This window comes from Pyxicephalus adspersus, unplaced genomic scaffold (assembly GCF_032062135.1).
Source record: "Pyxicephalus adspersus unplaced genomic scaffold, UCB_Pads_2.0 Sca277, whole genome shotgun sequence".
Classification (NCBI taxonomy): domain Eukaryota; kingdom Metazoa; phylum Chordata; class Amphibia; order Anura; family Pyxicephalidae; genus Pyxicephalus; species Pyxicephalus adspersus.
The window spans coordinates 1-18,999 of NW_027317284.1; the positions used below are offsets into that span (position 1 = coordinate 1).

The 18,999-nt window shown below is 36.6% G+C and overlaps 2 long non-coding RNA genes across 2 annotated transcripts; both read right to left on the bottom strand.

The window, feature by feature from the left end:
* Positions 1-575: 575 nt before the first annotated feature.
* On the bottom strand, positions 576-6,845 carry LOC140344975 (uncharacterized). The gene is made up of 4 exons (XR_011923715.1): positions 6,774-6,845; positions 3,793-3,936; positions 3,451-3,614; positions 576-2,234 (listed from the first exon to the last, which is right to left on the bottom strand). It is a non-coding gene; the product is annotated as an uncharacterized lncRNA (long non-coding RNA).
* Positions 6,846-10,454: 3,609 nt separating this feature from the next.
* LOC140344976 (uncharacterized) lies at positions 10,455-16,360 on the bottom strand. Its single transcript, XR_011923716.1, has 4 exons — positions 16,289-16,360; positions 13,313-13,456; positions 12,971-13,134; positions 10,455-11,754 (listed from the first exon to the last, which is right to left on the bottom strand). It is a non-coding gene; the product is annotated as an uncharacterized lncRNA (long non-coding RNA).
* Between the last annotated feature and the right edge of the window lie 2,639 nt (positions 16,361-18,999).

An 18,999-nucleotide genomic window follows, 5' to 3' on the forward strand; every position in this document is an offset into this window, starting at 1 on the left:
CTCCACTACTAAAATGCAAGTCTATCAGGTTTCATGCATGGAGCAAAAATTTTTCTTAAACTATCAACTATGCAAAACAGAAATCAGTAATAATATCTTGGAAAACCTGTTTAACTGGTCAGAACCATAGCTTTGAATGAAAATAAATGCACTTACAATATTTTGACTAAGAGAAGACCTCCAATTCCAAAAATTAATTAGTGTTCGCTAAAACACAATCTCCTTTAGTAAGGCTGCCAGCTGGGTGCATTTCAAATATACAGGTTATTCCAGGCCTCTGTTGTTGAAAAAAAAGCCTGGGAATCAAACATTTCCTTTTGAATTTGGGTTTTGCTGAACAGTATTTAGTTGGGTGCCAGAAGTGTGCTGCTGTCCATTCCTGGCCCTCAAATAGTTACCAGATCCTTGTGCTAGTTTTGGGTCAGTCTGTTTTTCCTGGTCCTATTTAAAAGTTTCAAATGATTCTGTGCATTTTACACACTCATTCTCCCAAATATATCTGTTAAGCAGAGTAAGAAATGACTCCTATTCTGTAGTTTTTATAATACGTTTAGACATGTTTTCCTGCAGCAATATATATATATATATATATGCCCTCTGTGCCAGCTTGTGGCCTACATTGGAGCCAAGTCCTCATATTTCTAGTGGAACTACAACTTGTTTGCATTAATCATCAACTAGAATGTACCAGGTTCTTCATTCATGTCAGGAATGTAGCAACTACTGGAATTATTTATGTGAAAAGAACTGCAACTAAGAGGACTGGCATTATGTGATTTACCTGACTGCCTAAACCAGACATGAAGAATAGTTTGCGCTGTTTGGCCACCCTGAGATGTTAGAAAAGCCCATGGTGTGTCTGCGCCCATCTCAGGACCTAGATTAGTCATACAACTGATTTGTCCATACATGAGCCATGATGTCTTCAGGGCATATTAAATATATACATATTATTCAGGTAATATAAAATATTTGCAAATTAATTTTTACCAAATGTTTTTTTTATTTGCTGGTTTACCAGGCTAACCTTAATTAATTTGCTAAAAAGCTGAAGCACTAATCACACAACTCTGCAGAAAATTACTATTCTAAGCTTGAATATTTTATACATTACTTTTCTAAATGGTAAATGTTTTTTCTACAAACCTATTTTCTTTGTATCTAAAATACATGACCTGCACGCGTTGTGAATGTGTTGCTTCAAAATACAAGGCGTATACTTGTCTGTTTTATGAAAAGAATATGACATTTAGGATTCAGTGCACACTCTTGCCTTTTTGTCCTGCCTGCAATACACATGGATGGAATATTTGTGCTCGGGGACATGAGAGGACTGGCCCAGCAGGAAATTAAACCTGTCATTGTCAGTCTGCTGTACCACTTCAGTAAACCCATCTAAAGAACAGTATAGTTACATACAGGAGATTCTTAGGGTTTTTGTATGGTTATGTTGAGCTGAGGAGCTTACAGCACATATTTCTGTGTAACACACCTTTGCTACTAAGCTTTGGTGCTACAAGGAGTTTTTACACAATGACATGCAAGAATCTTGCTAACAAAAAACACACAGGGTGATTCAAAGGCCAATTTACTGAATACGCTAAAGGAAGAGAGAGGTGCTACCCACTGGACTTGATTTGTAACACATATACACAAAACCACATAACACACCATATCAATAGGAAACAATGATATACTAAAGGTTCTAAAAAAAAAGTTCTTGTTTTAGGTGCCCCGGGTGAACAGACAAGGAGCTGCATGCAGGCAAGAGGCATTATAATTGCATACTTGTCAACAGTCCTTACTTTTACCACCCATGCGTCTTTATGATCAATTCTAGCCAAAAAAAAGAACCAATAATATTTTTTCTGCTCCACCTGTAGCCATTCCCCTTGTTGAACCTGAAGGTGGTAGGTGCATGTTTTAGACAACTGTGGCTCTTCAATTGCTGCCCCTGGTATTGTTTGTATGTTGAGAGCAATGGAGCTTTCAACGTACACATGTGGCTTAGGATGTCTATCTCCCTCTAGGTAACAGCGTATTCTCTATATGATATTCCCAAGAAACTGAATCAGAGGAATAATTTCATTAAAAGTTTTTGCACATATTTAAAATGAAAGCTGGCAAGTATGCAAACTGCACATGCAAGACTTCCTATCTGGTGAATGATTAATTATGGGGGGGTGACCCTTCTGTGGATCACAACCTACCTGGAATGAAATATTGCTCTTTAGCTACATGCAAACATAAAAAATGAAAAAATAGTTGCATCGAAACCATAGCAAGTGAAAAGAGAAAATATATTATGTAACAAGAAATCTGTACTGCTGCCCATATCAACCACATATAAGTTTTTAATAATTTGAACTATAGTTTAAAAAATGCAGTATTAGATTGTTGATAGGGGCAACATCACAAGTTATAAATGCAATACAGTACAACTCTTACAACATTGACATAGAAATCTTTACATTTTAAAAATGGATAAGTAATGCATAATTGTATAAATTAATTAAACATCAGAAATTTTCATCAGCTGCACCATACAATGATAAACTGGTCACACAATAATTCTAGAGAAAAATATATAAAATGACACTCAAACTTGAATTTGAAGGAATAACAAAACACAAAACTTGCAGCTGTATGCAATATGATGGATTCAGCCTAACACATAAAATGTACATTACAACATCATTCCACATGATGGTAAGTGAGTTATACATGTAGAGGAAACAGAGTTGAAGTTTCAAGTATGATTTGATGTATTAAGTTCCTTATGGCTGGCCACTCTCCTGTTGGATTGTATCTGTCTTTCATTACCATGTGCAATTTTTAGAGGTACAGCAAGAGGTAAATTTGATGCTAAAATCTTTTCTATATATAGGACTGGCCTTCAGAGAATTAAGTTAGACTTGCACCTTAAAATCTTAAATTATGAGGTAGATATAGAACAGTGGATTGTTCACATTTGCCATTATCAAGCTTCTGTTTAAAGTGACATGTCCTAAAATTCCATCACACCAAAAAAGGAGGGATGTGAATAACTTGAGTCTTGAGTATGATGGATTGATTAGTTTTCACAACATGACAAGACTCCATTGTTATGCATATTGCTTTATACCAGTGGACATCAATATATGTTCCAACACAAGATCTAACAATCTAATTAAGTGCCATTATGCACAACAACCAATCAGATTCCAGCGCTCAAAAAACCCATGTAGTCAGAACAGTAAAAGATGATTTCTAACTGGTTGCTATGGGACTGGACATTGTTAAAGGTCCCATTGAACCTTCCTTCATCTATTCCTCTGTATCAGAAGAGAGATGAAAAAGAAAGATTGTGTGTTGTTCAGTAAATCAGGAGAGGGCCAGCTGCTATGTAAAGCCGAGAAGGGCGTCTGTTATTTTGGCAAGGAATTCTAGAAACTAGTCTAAGCAAATTACCTGAACAGCGGAATTTCTTGCTTTTGATCTGCCCGATTCTTTTGTTTGCCAGTCGGCGGGGGCTGGTGCAGCGGGCACCACTGGTCTCAATAGGGTTTGTATGAAGATAATCCGCCAGCCACTTCAGATGGCAGTCACAGATAAATGGGTTCTGAGCCAAATGCCTTTCAGGAGTGAATGAGAATGATTGAATATGTTATTCGCGATTGACCTGGCATTATTTTTTTTACCATGAATGCAAAAGAAAAAAAAAAAGAAAATGGATTATAAAGAAAACCCTTCCCCATGCTGACAGATTTCCCATACTTCTAATCCTCCCCAATACATCAAGGCAATACTTACAAAGTCTGAATGGCACGAAGAGGAGCAAATGTGCCCTTGGCAATGGTTTGAAGTTTGTTGTCATACAAAGAGAGAAGGTTCAGGTTGTGGAGATCCTGGAAAGCACCTACCCGCAGACAATTTATCTTGTTGGCATTGAGCAATCTGTTGAACCAAAGATAATATGAATTACAAAGATGTCTCAGGTCCATTCAGCTGTAAAGTTCAATGACAAATCCTTTTTGGTTTTTCAATGGCCTCATGAACTGTCTCTCAGGATCAACAAAATAAACAGATCTTCACAGTTCAAGGAAACATTGGCTAGCTAGCTACAGTAACATTTTCTTACTTTTTTTGCAACATTTATTCCAGGTTCTATTTTTTTCTTTTAGTCATGTATTATATAGCAACTTGTTGCCGTCTCATTTTTAGAGACACAACACATAGCTGTTTTTATATTCTTTGCTGAGACCCAAGGACCAAGTATACAATGCAAGCAATAAGCATGCTTCTTTTTGTCTAAGAAGGACTGGGCTGACCTCATCTTTTTCCCATCCCGGCTTTCAATCACAGAAAGATTTAAAGGATGTCCTAAGGGATTCCAGCTGTCAGTTCCAACTATGGCACTCACTGAATATACCAGATATACTGCATGTGTGAGGTACAATATAACAGACAGTTTAAACACCAATGCAGTTAGGTAACTTTAAGATAGGTGAAACACCCTACTGTTTTATACACAGGGTAGGCAAGTGCACCAAAAGCTAACAAAGCTGGTTGAGGGGGAACCTCCATAACATGCACACTGACAGCAAAATGGTTCTAGCTTTTCCTCACCTTAACCAAAGTATCATGGGTGAGCTCAATGTGTGTATAGGAAGTATATAAATCATACACCTTCAAAAACTTATGTTGGCAATGAAATGCAAAGAAAAGATTCCCAAATTATAAAATCATATAACAGTTCTGTACACACTTCAGGTGTGAACACATAGCATAGCAGAGCACAAAAAACAAAATAAACAGACTATCATACATTATTGATTAGGCGGTTTGTTGTGGCTAGAGCTCAGCTGCCATGTATATTTTCTTTTCCTTTCTGCTGTGGTTTTATTATTTTCAATTGCTTACATTACATTAGGTTGTGTGCTGAAGCAGAACATCTTGTATGGTTTCCAAGGTGCTGTCAGACACGCTCCTTTCAAGTGGTTTGCAAACTACCACTGTTATGGGTGAAACCTTCAACAGGTAGGAATGTTTCCCTTTGCAGTTTAAAACTACTGGTTCCATATAGGAAAAGCAGGTGAACTGTCAGCTTAGTGAATCCGCATATTGGCATGCTGGCTTCAAGCCACACATCACTTCAAAGGCTAATCCTGAGTTCAGCATATCATTGGCACATGTGGTTTTTTGCAGTTATGCAAGTGCCAAGAGGATGACAAGCAAGGGTAATGAAGCGAATGGGCAAAATAGCAATTCTGAATGCACTGTATTGAAGAATATACCTCAGGAAGTATTGCTTAACGTACAAGTGCACCAAAAATGGCAATCTAATTTTGGGGGGAAACTAGCAGATATGATCATCTCAGTAGTTTTATAACCTAAAATAATAATAACCTATATTATAATAACCTAAAAATAATCAATCTGATTACTTCTACCTGCCATTGTCCATATGATGATCCCCAGCCCCCCAACTTTTAGTAGAAATGAAAAGTAGCCAAATTACATCAACTTGTTTTCCAGAGACAATATAGCGAAGGAAGTGTGGACAAGGGATAATAAGGATCACAAAATAAGAAGATACTTATGTTTTACAAACTAGTATCTTCATTAAATGATCTAATGTAAACACTTTGTGTTCTAATAGCAAATGAAGTGTAACCAATGCAAATGTGTATAGGCCAGGCAACTAGGGCAAAGAACTGCTATGCAAATTGACTTTTAAATTTAAACTTCCTCAGTGAAGGTTATGGCGATTACTTTTAAAATGGGATGCCACAAAGACTTGTCACTTTTGACATGTGTCAAGACTTTGTGGTCTTATAATTTGTATTAACAGCTATTTATTTTGTGTGACTTTGTAAAACACATGGGCTCAGCAGCACTCGCTCTCTCTGTGGAACGGAGTTATAAAGAATGCTTGCAGTTATTTCAATGACATGTACGTAGTTTTACTCACAATTAACCACTGAATAAGATCAAAAGAAATGAATTAAAATTGCTTATCAAGCACGCCATTATGGAATAATGATATATAATAAGACAAAATATAACTTCAATGATGACACTTAGACTTGACCTTTCCCGGGCAAGTTGTATAATGCCCCATCATAGCGGCATGAATTAGTACCAACATGTGCTAAAAAGATGTCCCGGCACATGGAGATGATGAACACCATGTATTTAAATTCACATGCTGTCATTCAGTAAACCTGGAGCTTGCAAATCACTAATGCATATAATTGATAAGTAAGCATATACGAAACATATGTGTTTCTCATTTATGGCTTCTTAGTCTGGCTCTGCTATAAATTAGGACAATTTGTGGTTTCTGAATGCTCAGATTTCAATCCATCAAAACTTTCCGATGCCAGCTACAACTGACATCAGGACACACTGGGTCATATTTTATAGGTTAACATGCCTAAAAATAGCATAAAGATGTTCATTTTAAAGTAATAAAACAAAAATATTTAAAGGCCTACAGACACATAAACTGATATTTAAGTTCTGTATAGTTGCTTTTGGTAGTTATGTGTGGGCTTACATCTGTCCAGCTCCACGTACTGCTGTTGTCATTACAAATTCTGGGTCACATGTCCCAAGCCCATTCTTCATAAAGGAGAATAAAATGATAAATGGTCAGTACAATGGGGAGAGATTGACACATTCATTATGGCCTTGTGATATACGTTTTGGATGGTTTTCCACCTTAAAATGTTACATCATTACACTAAGACTCTATGTAGTACAGATTATAGTACAGAATTAGTACTTACAGAAGTTGCAATGAAAAGAGTCCTTCAAACACATTCTGAGGAAGCTCTGTGATTTTGTTTCCATAGAGCACCCTGTAATAAGACAAAAAGAAACACAATCACTATAGTAAGTAAGCTTGGTCACAGATGAGCGGATGTCTCGCTGAAAACAGTAGGAGGTACAGGATATATCCCCCCTCTCTCATACCAGAGGAATATTGGAACCTTCTGCAGTCCCCAACTAAGCCCTGGCATCAGTTCCCTTGTTCCCAAAGAAAGGGGACCAATTAGCTGGCTCGTTTTCCAATATAAGGCAAGGTACCAAGTGCTATAAATAAGTGGTCATAAACTAAATTGGGAACCTTAGAGTTAGACCTGGGATGCCCCAAACTTAGCCACTTGAGGTCTGAAGGCCTTAATTGAATTCCTCTGTTGAAGCACACCCCAATCAACATTCCACATAAAATGTACATCCCTTAATCAGTATCTTTATTAGTGTGAAAATGATTAGAATTGTCAGAGTGGTACTGCTATCTGGCCACTGTTAGGGGTATTTACCATTATTTCCTGTCCAGATGACTATACATGAAGCAAATTATCAGCAGGAACACAAAACGCAGTAGGTAGGTTCCAAAGTTTCCATACTCTGCTTACAAAATAAGTTCTATTTTACATTAGCTACATTTTTCTTTCATGACTAATTCATATTAACGCCCAGCAACAATTTTCACCACCTTTTATTGCTATTTTTCAATCTGATGCAAGATAAAATGTGGTGGCTATGTGTTATCACAGGGTTTGTACCATCCCTGCCTGATTTAAAAAGCCTGGTTATTTTCAGGCTGATGATAAATACGGGGAACTTACATGTGAAGCAGTTAGCCACAATAATGAACTAGTTATAGAAATAATTACTACAGCATATGGTATTACCAGGAAAAAAAAATCTACTCCCACTGCTATTTATTACAAGGAAAACAAATCATTAAGAATTTAGTTCAGATTAGGACACGTCTGTCCTGTGTCATGACACTGAGCCTGTGGTCTAGAATTGGCTCTCTCTGGGATTGCTACAGAAGAAGAAGGCTGACATGAGGTCAAAACATCTCCACAAAGACAAAAAAGACATTTCTGAAGGCAATTTATCATGGAGGCATTGTTCTTGTTATGTATGGTCGGGCCATTTACCGCAATGCTATACATGTCTATAGCATTCAAAGTCAGGGTTCCATTTCATTCCTGACACATATGGATTACGAATGTTCTTTATGTTATGCGGAGAAGTAAATGTAAGACACTATGGTTATTTGCTCATAGAAAAGAGAATGCTTACTCAGCCTAAAAAATGAAGGTGAAGCTCTGTTCGCAATTATATAAATATGTATATAAAACAATTGTAAATATATAAATATGCCAACAAAAATCCTTCTTTCTTTTATTTCCCTTATGCATGAATGAATATTTAAAGAAAACATTAACAATATTTGCTAAGCTAAATGAACATTCTCCATTTTTTTAGATAATCAAATGCACAGTGATTGTTATCAATCACAATAATTTATAACATGACCATAATTAAATGGATATATCAACTCTACTGACACTGCTTGTCTATGTGAATTTCTATCAATAAAATTACCCAAAGATTGTAGACCCTAGCTAGAGCAACAAAATTCCTTTTTGATCATTTGAAAGTAGACAGCCTATACTCCTTAAGTAAATCAACCTCAGTGTCTTAAAGGAATAAAAGGGAACTTGACGTATGTGATATGTATAAGGCTTATTCTTGTGTAAAATATGTAAAACTGTGAAATATGTTATCAGGCATGCTATAAGCCTTTAAGGACAGACCATTATAAAATGATACCATTACATGTATATCACACTTGTCTTGATAGAAAGCATGACAAAGTGCTACAACAAAAGACTGATGTCATAAGAACACACCAGTAAGAGATACCTAGGGACCCCATGATTGAAATGCCACCCCGTTTATATTTGTATTCATTCACAAACTAATCCAGGGCTGAACGTCTGATCCTCCAGAGCGCACTGAAGTTTCAGGAGGTCTGCACTTTAATGATAAAGGTGCGGTTGTCATAATATCCCACGCTGGGATGGTGGTTACAGGAAAAAAAAAAAGACTTAAAACAAAGCAGGAATATAAATCTTGTGCTGAAGAAAAATGATTTGATAAATCTTTCTCTCTGGAAAGAATTCATCAACATCAAGTGAAACGAGAGTCTGCTAATGTGTGCTAATTTGTCTAAGTGACTCGTGTTTATGGTGTGTCTGTAACGGGAAGTAAACTCTGACCTGTCACATGGTGTGCCGCTATTAATAACAGCCTACTCCCCTTCGAGTCACATGGTAGTTAATATTTCTTTAGGAAAAATACATAAGCCATGCAGTAATCAAACAGCCTCAGTAAATGAATATACTATTTAGAATACCCACCATATATTTGTCATCAGTACAGCTCTGCAAAGCAGACAGTATTTTTCTATAGAACTGCTAAGGCTATGGCAGAGGATTCATCATATTATTAGACAAAGGACTTATAAGGCAGCCTGCCTTTTTTCATTGGAATGTTATACAAATAATGTAATCTTGTCTGGTCCTAACCTTTTCTTATTGTATGAAAGAAAACATAATAATGTAGTTGGGTTCAGCATGATGCACCTCTCAGAGAACATAAATCCTTTTAATTGTTCTGGGCCCTTAATACATTAGAAAAGATATTTCAGCTTTGAAAGGGCATGAACAAGTTGACCTGTCCACCAGCCTTGTTTCTCCGAGGTCTCACTCCTTTGTTTGAGCTTCTGATTTGTGTATATAAGTCTATACTTTGCTACTTTTCCTTCTCTTACTTTGAAAATGTATTCCTGAAAAAGTTCTGCAAGATTAGGGTATCATCATTGTTTGTCCTAAAGTAGTGAAGTGAAACTGGCCTAGGGTGGATCTGACCACCGAAAGATTGCCAAGTACTGGGTAGCTCCATCAGATATAGAAGCTACTGATACAATTATTTTGTAATGAAATATTAAGGGAATAATAACATGGATGGAATAAGCTCCATTTCTTTTTCCAAGTAGCTTTATAGGTGGGGTCGTAGTACTAAAAAAAAACTTTTTGATCATTTGGCCAATGAAAACACTAGCCCTGTCCTTCCTTATTACGAAACATCATGTGTGTTCCCTTCACCTCTGTACAATGTTCTCTATTCAGTGTTACTGAGAAATATTTTATGACCTTATATCTCACAAGTCTAAATGTATGTACAAATATGTATTGCTATTGCCCCTGTTTATTTATTTGTGAGATTTATTGCAGAGTGATTATGTTTTCTCTCAAGGTATATTACGCCAATAAATAACTTGCCAGAAATAATCCATTATAATTTTCAAAGCTGCAACACAAATCAATGCATTGCTGGATTTATAGAGATTCCAAGCAGCCAAGGCTGATTTATGTCAGGAATGTAGCAACTACTGGAATTATTTATGTGAAAAGAACTGCAACTAAGAGGACTGGCATTATGTGATTTACCTGACTGCCTAAACCAGACATGAAGAATAGTTTGCGCTGTTTGGCCACCCTGAGATGTTAGAAAAGCCCATGGTGTGTCTGCGCCCATCTCAGGACCTAGATTAGTCATACAACTGATTTGTCCATACATGAGCCATGATGTCTTCAGGGCATATTAAATATATACATATTATTCAGGTAATATAAAATATTTGCAAATTAATTTTTACCAAATGTTTTTTTTATTTGCTGGTTTACCAGGCTAACCTTAATTAATTTGCTAAAAAGCTGAAGCACTAATCACACAACTCTGCAGAAAATTACTATTCTAAGCTTGAATATTTTATACATTACTTTTCTAAATGGTAAATGTTTTTTCTACAAACCTATTTTCTTTGTATCTAAAATACATGACCTGCACGCGTTGTGAATGTGTTGCTTCAAAATACAAGGCGTATACTTGTCTGTTTTATGAAAAGAATATGACATTTAGGATTCAGTGCACACTCTTGCCTTTTTGTCCTGCCTGCAATACACATGGATGGAATATTTGTGCTCGGGGACATGAGAGGACTGGCCCAGCAGGAAATTAAACCTGTCATTGTCAGTCTGCTGTACCACTTCAGTAAACCCATCTAAAGAACAGTATAGTTACATACAGGAGATTCTTAGGGTTTTTGTATGGTTATGTTGAGCTGAGGAGCTTACAGCACATATTTCTGTGTAACACACCTTTGCTACTAAGCTTTGGTGCTACAAGGAGTTTTTACACAATGACATGCAAGAATCTTGCTAACAAAAAACACACAGGGTGATTCAAAGGCCAATTTACTGAATACGCTAAAGGAAGAGAGAGGTGCTACCCACTGGACTTGATTTGTAACACATATACACAAAACCACATAACACACCATATCAATAGGAAACAATGATATACTAAAGGTTCTAAAAAAAAAGTTCTTGTTTTAGGTGCCCCGGGTGAACAGACAAGGAGCTGCATGCAGGCAAGAGGCATTATAATTGCATACTTGTCAACAGTCCTTACTTTTACCACCCATGCGTCTTTATGATCAATTCTAGCCAAAAAAAAGAACCAATAATATTTTTTCTGCTCCACCTGTAGCCATTCCCCTTGTTGAACCTGAAGGTGGTAGGTGCATGTTTTAGACAACTGTGGCTCTTCAATTGCTGCCCCTGGTATTGTTTGTATGTTGAGAGCAATGGAGCTTTCAACGTACACATGTGGCTTAGGATGTCTATCTCCCTCTAGGTAACAGCGTATTCTCTATATGATATTCCCAAGAAACTGAATCAGAGGAATAATTTCATTAAAAGTTTTTGCACATATTTAAAATGAAAGCTGGCAAGTATGCAAACTGCACATGCAAGACTTCCTATCTGGTGAATGATTAATTATGGGGGGGTGACCCTTCTGTGGATCACAACCTACCTGGAATGAAATATTGCTCTTTAGCTACATGCAAACATAAAAAATGAAAAAATAGTTGCATCGAAACCATAGCAAGTGAAAAGAGAAAATATATTATGTAACAAGAAATCTGTACTGCTGCCCATATCAACCACATATAAGTTTTTAATAATTTGAACTATAGTTTAAAAAATGCAGTATTAGATTGTTGATAGGGGCAACATCACAAGTTATAAATGCAATACAGTACAACTCTTACAACATTGACATAGAAATCTTTACATTTTAAAAATGGATAAGTAATGCATAATTGTATAAATTAATTAAACATCAGAAATTTTCATCAGCTGCACCATACAATGATAAACTGGTCACACAATAATTCTAGAGAAAAATATATAAAATGACACTCAAACTTGAATTTGAAGGAATAACAAAACACAAAACTTGCAGCTGTATGCAATATGATGGATTCAGCCTAACACATAAAATGTACATTACAACATCATTCCACATGATGGTAAGTGAGTTATACATGTAGAGGAAACAGAGTTGAAGTTTCAAGTATGATTTGATGTATTAAGTTCCTTATGGCTGGCCACTCTCCTGTTGGATTGTATCTGTCTTTCATTACCATGTGCAATTTTTACAGGTACAGCAAGAGGTAAATTTGATGCTAAAATCTTTTCTATATATAGGACTGGCCTTCAGAGAATTAAGTTAGACTTGCACCTTAAAATCTTAAATTATGAGGTAGATATAGAACAGTGGATTGTTCACATTTGCCATTATCAAGCTTCTGTTTAAAGTGACATGTCCTAAAATTCCATCACACCAAAAAAGGAGGGATGTGAATAACTTGAGTCTTGAGTATGATGGATTGATTAGTTTTCACAACATGACAAGACTCCATTGTTATGCATATTGCTTTATACCAGTGGACATCAATATATGTTCCAACACAAGATCTAACAATCTAATTAAGTGCCATTATGCACAACAACCAATCAGATTCCAGCGCTCAAAAAACCCATGTAGTCAGAACAGTAAAAGATGATTTCTAACTGGTTGCTATGGGACTGGACATTGTTAAAGGTCCCATTGAACCTTCCTTCATCTATTCCTCTGTATCAGAAGAGAGATGAAAAAGAAAGATTGTGTGTTGTTCAGTAAATCAGGAGAGGGCCAGCTGCTATGTAAAGCCGAGAAGGGCGTCTGTTATTTTGGCAAGGAATTCTAGAAACTAGTCTAAGCAAATTACCTGAACAGCGGAATTTCTTGCTTTTGATCTGCCCGATTCTTTTGTTTGCCAGTCGGCGGGGGCTGGTGCAGCGGGCACCACTGGTCTCAATAGGGTTTGTATGAAGATAATCCGCCAGCCACTTCAGATGGCAGTCACAGATAAATGGGTTCTGAGCCAAATGCCTTTCAGGAGTGAATGAGAATGATTGAATATGTTATTCGCGATTGACCTGGCATTATTTTTTTTACCATGAATGCAAAGGAAAAAAAAAAAGAAAATGGATTATAAAGAAAACCCTTCCCCATGCTGACAGATTTCCCATACTTCTAATCCTCCCCAATACATCAAGGCAATACTTACAAAGTCTGAATGGCACGAAGAGGAGCAAATGTGCCCTTGGCAATGGTTTGAAGTTTGTTGTCATACAAAGAGAGAAGGTTCAGGTTGTGGAGATCCTGGAAAGCACCTACCCGCAGACAATTTATCTTGTTGGCATTGAGCAATCTGTTGAACCAAAGATAATATGAATTACAAAGATGTCTCAGGTCCATTCAGCTGTAAAGTTCAATGACAAATCCTTTTTGGTTTTTCAATGGCCTCATGAACTGTCTCTCAGGATCAACAAAATAAACAGATCTTCACAGTTCAAGGAAACATTGGCTAGCTAGCTACAGTAACATTTTCTTACTTTTTTTGCAACATTTATTCCAGGTTCTATTTTTTTCTTTTAGTCATGTATTATATAGCAACTTGTTGCCGTCTCATTTTTAGAGACACAACACATAGCTGTTTTTATATTCTTTGCTGAGACCCAAGGACCAAGTATACAATGCAAGCAATAAGCATGCTTCTTTTTGTCTAAGAAGGACTGGGCTGACCTCATCTTTTTCCCATCCCGGCTTTCAATCACAGAAAGATTTAAAGGATGTCCTAAGGGATTCCAGCTGTCAGTTCCAACTATGGCACTCACTGAATATACCAGATATACTGCATGTGTGAGGTACAATATAACAGACAGTTTAAACACCAATGCAGTTAGGTAACTTTAAGATAGGTGAAACACCCTACTGTTTTATACACAGGGTAGGCAAGTGCACCAAAAGCTAACAAAGCTGGTTGAGGGGGAACCTCCATAACATGCACACTGACAGCAAAATGGTTCTAGCTTTTCCTCACCTTAACCAAAGTATCATGGGTGAGCTCAATGTGTGTATAGGAAGTATATAAATCATACACCTTCAAAAACTTATGTTGGCAATGAAATGCAAAGAAAAGATTCCCAAATTATAAAATCATATAACAGTTCTGTACACACTTCAGGTGTGAACACATAGCATAGCAGAGCACAAAAAACAAAATAAACAGACTATCATACATTATTGATTAGGCGGTTTGTTGTGGCTAGAGCTCAGCTGCCATGTATATTTTCTTTTCCTTTCTGCTGTGGTTTTATTATTTTCAATTGCTTACATTACATTAGGTTGTGTGCTGAAGCAGAACATCTTGTATGGTTTCCAAGGTGCTGTCAGACACGCTCCTTTCAAGTGGTTTGCAAACTACCACTGTTATGGGTGAAACCTTCAACAGGTAGGAATGTTTCCCTTTGCAGTTTAAAACTACTGGTTCCATATAGGAAAAGCAGGTGAACTGTCAGCTTAGTGAATCCGCATATTGGCATGCTGGCTTCAAGCCACACATCACTTCAAAGGCTAATCCTGAGTTCAGCATATCATTGGCACATGTGGTTTTTTGCAGTTATGCAAGTGCCAAGAGGATGACAAGCAAGGGTAATGAAGCGAATGGGCAAAATAGCAATTCTGAATGCACTGTATTGAAGAATATACCTCAGGAAGTATTGCTTAACGTACAAGTGCACCAAAAATGGCAATCTAATTTTGGGGGGAAACTAGCAGATATGATCATCTCAGTAGTTTTATAACCTAAAATAATAATAACCTATATTATAATAACCTAAAAATAATCAATCTGATTACTTCTACCTGCCATTGTCCATATGATGATCCCCAGCCCCCCAACTTTTAGTAGAAATGAAAAGTAGCCAAATTACATCAACTTGTTTTCCAGAGACAATATAGCGAAGGAAGTGTGGACAAGGGATAATAAGGATCACAAAATAAGAAGATACTTATGTTTTACAAACTAGTATCTTCATTAAATGATCTAATGTAAACACTTTGTGTTCTAATAGCAAATGAAGTGTAACCAATGCAAATGTGTATAGGCCAGGCAACTAGGGCAAAGAACTGCTATGCAAATTGACTTTTAAATTTAAACTTCCTCAGTGAAGGTTATGGCGATTACTTTTAAAATGGGATGCCACAAAGACTTGTCACTTTTGACATGTGTCAAGACTTTGTGGCCTTATAATTTGTATTAACAGCTATTTATTTTGTGTGACTTTGTAAAACACATGGGCTCAGCAGCACTCTCTCTCTCTGTGGAACGGAGTTATAAAGAATGCTTGCAGTTATTTCAATGACATGTACGTAATTTTACTCACAATTAACCACTGAATAAGATCAAAAGAAATGAATTAAAATTGCTTATCAAGCACGCCATTATGGAATAATGATATATAATAAGACAAAATATAACTTCAATGATGACACTTAGACTTGACCTTTCCCGGGCAAGTTGTATAATGCCCCATCATAGCGGCATGAATTAGTACCAACATGTGCTAAAAAGATGTCCCGGCACATGGAGATGATGAACACCATGTATTTAAATTCACATGCTGTCATTCAGTAAACCTGGAGCTTGCAAATCACTAATGCATATAATTGATAAGTAAGCATATACGAAACATATGTGTTTCTCATTTATGGCAGTCTGGCTCTGCTATAAATTAGGACAATTTGTGGTTTCTGAATGCTCAGATTTCAATCCATCAAAACTTTCCGATGCCAGCTACAACTGACATCAGGACACACTGGGTCATATTTTATAGGTTAACATGCCTAAAAATAGCATAAAGATGTTCATTTTAAAGTAATAAAACAAAAATATTTAAAGGCCTACAGACACATAAACTGATATTTAAGTTCTGTATAGTTGCTTTTGGTAGTTATGTGTGGGCTTACATCTGTCCAGCTCCACGTACTGCTGTTGTCATTACAAATTCTGGGTCACATGTCCCAAGCCCATTCTTCATAAAGGAGAATAAAATGATAAATGGTCAGTACAATGGGGAGAGATTGACACATTCATTATGGCCTTGTGATATACGTTTTGGATGGTTTTCCACCTTAAAATGTTACATCATTACACTAAGACTCTTTGTAGTACAGATTATAATACAGAATTAGTACTTACAGAAGTTGCAATGAAAAGAGTCCTTCAAACACATTCTGAGGAAGCTCTGTGATTTTGTTTCCATAGAGCACCCTGTAATAAGACAAAAAGAAACACAATCACTATAGTAAGTAAGCTTGGTCACAGATGAGCGGATGTCTCGCTGAAAACAGTAGGAGGTACAGGATATATCCCCCCTCTCTCATACCAGAGGAATATTGGAACCTTCTGCAGTCCCCAACTAAGCCCTGGCATCAGTTCCCTTGTTCCCAAAGAAAGGGGACCAATTAGCTGGCTCGTTTTCCAATATAAGGCAAGGTACCAAGTGCTATAAATAAGTGGTCATAAACTAAATTGGGAACCTTAGAGTTAGACCTGGGATGCCCCAAACTTAGCCACTTGAGGTCTGAAGGCCTTAATTGAATTCCTCTGTTGAAGCACACCCCAATCAACATTCCACATAAAATGTACATCCCTTAATCAGTATCTTTATTAGTGTGAAAATGATTAGAATTGTCAGAGTGGTACTGCTATCTGGCCACTGTTAGGGGTATTTACCATTATTTCCTGTCCAGATGACTATACATGAAGCAAATTATCAGCAGGAACACAAAACGCAGTAGGTAGGTTCCAAAGTTTCCATACTCTGCTTACAAAATAAGTTCTATTTTACATTAGCTACATTTTTCTTTCATGACTAATTCATATTAACGCCCAGCAACAATTTTCACCATCTTTTATTGCTATTTTTCAATCTGATGCAAGATAAAATGTGGTGGCTATGTGTTATCACAGGGTTTGTACCATCCCTGCCTGATTTAAAAAGCCTGGTTATTTTCAGGCTGATGATAAATACGGGGAACTTACATGTGAAGCAGTTAGCCACAATAATGAACTAGTTATAGAAATAATTACTACAGCATATGGTATTACCAGGAAAAAAAAATCTACTCCCACTGCTATTTATTACAAGGAAAACAAATCATTAAGAATTTAGTTCAGATTAGGACACGTCTGTCCTGTGTCATGACACTGAGCCTGTGGTCTAGAATTGGCTCTCTCTGGGATTGCTACAGAAGAAGAAGGCTGACATGAGGTCAAAACATCTCCACAAAGACAAAAAAGACATTTCTGAAGGCAATTTATCATGGAGGCATTGTTCTTGTTATGTATGGTCGGGCCATTTACCGCAATGCTATACATGTCTATAGCATTCAAAGTCAGGGTTCCATTTCATTCCTGACACATATGGATTACGAATGTTCTTTATGTTATGCGGAGAAGTAAATGTAAGACACTATGGTTATTTGCTCATAGAAAAGAGAATGCTTACTCAGCCTAAAAAATGAAGGTGAAGCTCTGTTCGCAATTATATAAATATGTATATAAAACAATTGTAAATATATAAATATGCCAACAAAAATCCTTCTTTCTTTTATTTCCCTTATGCATGAATGAATATTTAAAGAAAACATTAACAATATTTGCTAAGCTAAATGAACATTCTCCATTTTTTTAGATAATCAAATGCACAGTGATTGTTATCAATCACAATAATTTATAACATGACCATAATTAAATGGATATATCAACTCTACTGACACTGCTTGTCTATGTGAATTTCTATCAATAAAATTACCCAAAGATTGTAGACCCTAGCTAGAGCAACAAAATTCCTTTTTGATCATTTGAAAGTAGACAGCCTATACTCCTTAAGTAAATCAACCTCAGTGTCTTAAAGGAATAAAAGGGAACTTGACGTATGTGATATGTATAAGGCTTATTCTTGTGTAAAATATGTAAAACTGTGAAATATGTTATCAGGCATGCTATAAGCCTTTAAGGACAGACCATTATAAAATGATACCATTACATGTATATCACACTTGTCTTGATAGAAAGCATGACAAAGTGCTACAACAAAAGACTGATGTCATAAGAACACACCAGTAAGAGATACCTAGGGACCCCATGATTGAAATGCCACCCCGTTTATATTTGTATTCATTCACAAACTAATCCAGGGCTGAACGTCTGATCCTCCAGAGCGCACTGAAGTTTCAGGAGGTCTGCACTTTAATGATAAAGGTGCGGTTGTCATAATATCCCACGCTGGGATGGTGGTTACAGGAAAAAAAAAAAGACTTAAAACAAAGCAGGAATATAAATCTTGTGCTGAAGAAAAATGATTTGATAAATCTTTCTCTCTGGAAAGAATTCATCAACATCAAGTGAAACGAGAGTCTGCTAATGTGTGCTAATTTGTCTAAGTGACTCGTGTTTATGGTGTGTCTGTAACGGGAAGTAAACTCTGACCTGTCACATGGTGTGCCGCTATTAATAACAGCCTACTCCCCTTCGAGTCACATGGTAGTTAATATTTCTTTAGGAAAAATACATAAGCCATGCAGTAATCAAACAGCCTCAGTAAATGAATATACTATTTAGAATACCCACCATATATTTGTCATCAGTACAGCTCTGCAAAGCAGACAGTATTTTTCTATAGAACTGCTAAGGCTATGGCAGAGGATTCATCATATTATTAGACAAAGGACTTATAAGGCAGCCTGCCTTTTTTCATTGGAATGTTATACAAATAATGTAATCTTGTCTGGTCCTAACCTTTTCTTATTGTATGAAAGAAAACATAATAATGTAGTTGGGTTCAGCATGATGCACCTCTCAGAGAACATAAATCCTTTTAATTGTTCTGGGCCCTTAATACATTA